Source organism: Haemaphysalis longicornis, unplaced genomic scaffold (genome assembly GCF_048455015.1).
Source record: "Haemaphysalis longicornis isolate Haplotype H1 unplaced genomic scaffold, Haemaphysalis longicornis Haplotype H1 scaffold_2, whole genome shotgun sequence".
Lineage (NCBI taxonomy): Eukaryota > Metazoa > Arthropoda > Arachnida > Ixodida > Ixodidae > Haemaphysalis > Haemaphysalis longicornis.
In genome coordinates, this window is record NW_027526295.1 from 94,033,875 (window position 1) to 94,038,121 (window position 4,247).

At 42.4% G+C, this 4,247-nt stretch overlaps 1 long non-coding RNA gene across 1 annotated transcript; it reads left to right on the forward strand.

Moving 5' to 3' along the window:
* Positions 1-1,072: 1,072 nt before the first annotated feature.
* LOC144167256 (uncharacterized) lies at positions 1,073-2,644 on the forward strand. The gene is made up of 3 exons (XR_013321908.1): positions 1,073-1,344; positions 1,817-1,903; positions 2,571-2,644. It is a non-coding gene; the product is annotated as an uncharacterized LOC144167256 (long non-coding RNA).
* The last annotated feature ends 1,603 nt before the right edge of the window (positions 2,645-4,247 follow it).

The window sequence follows — 4,247 nt, forward strand, 5'->3', positions numbered from 1 at the left end:
GGCCCGGTGGCCGCGGTTTGGCGCCACTCGAGCCTTTTAACCGCTGTGATACCCCTACGATGAAGCGAGGAGTGCTGTAACAAGACTTATTTGTCGGCGTGAGTCGCGGAGGCTGCGGCGAGCCCATTTGTGACTGGCAGCGCTTCACGGCCCGTTCTTCTACGACCAGCTTCTTCTACATGTTGGACCAATGCCCCGGCGCCAGTGAAAAGCGAACTCGGTGAGTATATTCCCGTGACGGTTTCGGTGTTTTCATTGGATGTATCTTTTCGCTGGGGGCTTTTCAATTGGAAATTGCAGCATTCGAGAGGGATTTTCGTTACCTGACTGGTTGCTTCGCTGGACGTTTTCTGTTGTCCGCGACGGCAATTGAATGAAATCACGGGCTTGCGTTCGTTGTGTCAGACTAGAGCGGACGATCGGGAAAGCACAGATAACGGCGCCCGTGACCTGCTTTCTGCTCTGTTTGCGCGCCTTCGTCATGTGTTGAGCGTTTTGTTTACGCTGTTCGCTGCATCGGGCGCACTTGACGAGTTAATGGACCATGTAATTGCCAGGTAGCTCTGTTTGAATAATTGAATTTTTTCCCATTAAAGTCTTATATTATCACGCTATCCTCTGGGTATTATCATTTTGTTTCAGTCGTCGGAAAATGTTCGTTTTTCTCGCTGCATATATTCGGAATGTTGTTCATTTTATTGGTCTTGTAGTAATATATCCGAATAAACACAAGGTGTGTGCTGCATAAAAGTAGTTCACTAAATGCTGCCCGAAATTTCTAAACTCACTTTTGTCCAGCACAAACCTCTTTTATGTGAAAGTTTGCCTTACGGCACAATAAAGAGTTTTCGTATGTGCAACACTCCTCATTTTTTTCATTCTTTTCCTTGAGTGGGTAAATTTGGTGTTAGTCATTTTGAGACAGCGGGCCATTTCCACCATATTAAGTGGTTTATTATTCTCATTCGCACAAATCAGTCGTTTATTTATTCACGTGGTCTTGCAGGGCAAATGATTGTCTCGCGTTATCCTACTGTAGTGCAGTAAAGCGACTATACAGAATGGTGGTATGTATGAGCCAGCATGCAGGCTGCTTGATTGTTGTTTTTTGATGATACAGAAATTGTGACGAATTACACAGAGACAGGTGCAGGTGTAAAAATGGGTTCTGCACCCTCATCGGATCCTGGCTGTTCAAAAAGTGTGGTTGCATCTGGCTACCTATGCTATGACTTATCAGCACTACTGTTTTTTTCTTGCAGGCAGTGTTCCTTGAGCTGACAACCAGGACTGCCCTGCGTATGACACAAGTTGAAATGAAGTCTGATTTCAGCGGAAACAACGGTATGAAAATGCAATAACTAAAACACATTCATTCAAATATTCTTTGTAAAGATGGCACCCAGGCCTGCACAGACAAAAGTATGATTCACTTGTAAAAATGCGAGGCCTTTCTTCAAGTGTTATGATGTTATATTTCGTATCTTATTTTGCCTCATGTTTAGTGACCCTTTCTATCAGTTCGTTACTACATGAACGTTATGAATTCACATAACGATTTCCTCAGCATGGAGCTTTGTAGTTTTTCAGCAAATCTAGCTATTCTATAGGATGCGTGGTTTTGCAGAGCCAACAAGAAGAACTCTTTTTCTAAAATAGCTCTGTAAGAAATTTCCAGTTGTTAATGAGTGCTTGTGCTGTGTTCTTTTCTTCGTCTTGTCAAGTTTGAGGTGTTCTTTCATTATGAATGTATACAAACTGCCCAGCTCTAAAGCCTATTACATTTTAACCCAAATAACCCTTCGAGTCATTACAGGTACAGACCTCCTGGGAATGCCACTTGAAGATCGGTGCAAGTTCTAGATGTATCCTCTCCCACAACACATCTGGACGAAGAAAAAATGTAAGTTGGCGATTCCTTTTTACTGATAGCCGAGGAAGAAACCACCGATAAGAACACTTTACTTAAATGAAAAACGTTTCGGCTTCCACGTGGGATCCTTGTTCAAAATGAAACTGCCAGTACAAGGGGGGGGGGGAGGGGGAGGAGGATGTTTAAGTACAGCCACAAATGTGACGCAGGTGGCGTCAGCATCGTGAAAGCACGTTTCCTGGTTTTAGTGCGACGTTCGCTCTGTTGCGTGTACGAGTGATTCCACATGAAGGCGCGCAAACGTTTTTGTTTTCTCTTTTGCAAATGTATGTCAGTTTATCTCGTAGCCCAAATTTTCTGCCTGTTCTGGGTGAGCATGCAGAAACATTTCGCGAGATAAACTGGAACACGGCATGATTAAAATTCGGAAGGTTGGCCGGTATGACTATAGTGGCTTCGCGTTGTTCTGAACAATGCGGCCAAATTACTCTGTGTAACGATTACTGAAATGATGTGAAATTATTAGGAAAGGCCGTAAATCCCTCCAATCACTCCTCTGGTGTGGCCTTTCATTTCATTCTCTGGTCTCCGTCTTCATTTCTGTGCAATATATTTTTCGTACTTCACATGCCTGTGGTTTGGTGTGAGGGGCTTATGGTTGCACTGGATTTTGTTCTTTTTCTGAAATTTTCTGTAGATGGCTCTTCAAGGTGGGGAAAACCAAGTGACGGCCCCTCACATATATCCCTCCATCTGCGGCAGCAGGGAACAGCAGGGAAATCTTCAATGTGCCCTGATTTTGTGCCTGCTTGTGTACTACGTAAATTGCGAAGCTTATCTCTGAATTTTTCCAAGCGCCTTTTTTTATGCAGGAAACTATAGATACCATTTAAAGTTTGTCCAAAAGACAGATTGCAATCGGCCTAGAAACTTGTTAGTGCTGCGTAAAAAACGATAACTTGGCGTGGGAATCACAACTCAGGTGGAACTGTAAAGAGGAACCTAAGAGGGAAGTGTAAAGATGGATTCATAAAGACGAGTGAATTCCAAGTGTAATATAAGACTGAGTGAAACGGATAATGTAGGGAACATAGCCATAAACACTGCTCTGTATGAAAAAGTGAATTTGTAATAAATGTTCTTTCTACTTTCCCACATTCTGCGTTTTTTCTGTGGGGAACCACGACAACAACGCTGTACTGGGAAAGTGCACCTCTGAGAACCATCTTATAAATGTAGCTCAAACTCGAATTCGTCTGAAATTGTTCAATGGCAGTATCCAAACAATTCGGAATGCTTTGCATACATCCGTGCAAATATTGAGGTAAAGAATTTGTATATTTGGCCATGTTTGTGAAGCTGTTCACGCAACATTTACTAAATAGGTTTAATAAGGATATATGAATAAACCCATTTTTACCTGGACGTCTAAAGCAATATAGGAAACACCAATTCGCCCAGGAATCCGCACTCGTCTAATACTCATTAAGGAACGATAATAACGTTGGGTGGTTCGCAGCTTTGCTTTTTAATAAATAGCCCACAGGTGTTTCATAATAATAAATGTGAATGTTCAAAACTACCGATGTCAAACTTCTGGAAATGTGCTCCTGTTAAATGCGCATATATGTGTGCATGTACTGCAATTCTCTTTTGATAATCATGGCCTTGGTTGTCAGACAATAATTTTTGGCTTAAGGCTATGTTATAACTTTGGCGTCCTTTTGAAGTATGCTATCAAGTGCATGTTTCCACTCAAGCTTGGTTTCACTAAAGCCTAATGTTGTTTAACTAAAGCTCAATTTAGCAAAAGACCTATCATGCATGTTTGATACTGGTTTCGTAAACGGCACAAAGCTGATGCAAACATCAAATTTAGTTATGCCTGTTTGTAAGACTTAAGCGTTGCCAATACTCACGAAGATTTTTTGGTGACAACCTGGGTAACAATTATCGAACAGGTAATGCAATGCATATATATTAAGAGAACATTTTCAAGGTTTTTGGCACTGCTGTTTTAGGAATAATAAAAGTAACTTCTCTTTTAGCCCCAGCCGTGTGGCCGGCAGTTTATTCAAGGGACGAAGAAAAGACACCCGACGCAAAAGTTTAGACGGCGCAATGGACAGCATGGTCGCACATATCTTCCACTAACGCAATGTTTGTTCACCACGCGGGAAAGGCGCCTTCGGGGTGTCGCCACAGCGGCGCCGGCGAAAGCGCGCCTGTCGCGCAACATCACACCTTCCAATTTGTGTGGCCTTGGACGGCGGTAGATATAACTTATATAAAGGTATACATGCTGAAAGCTGCAAAGTAACCCATAACTGCGTAACCCTTACGTGTATACGTATATAAAGGTTACGAAGATATA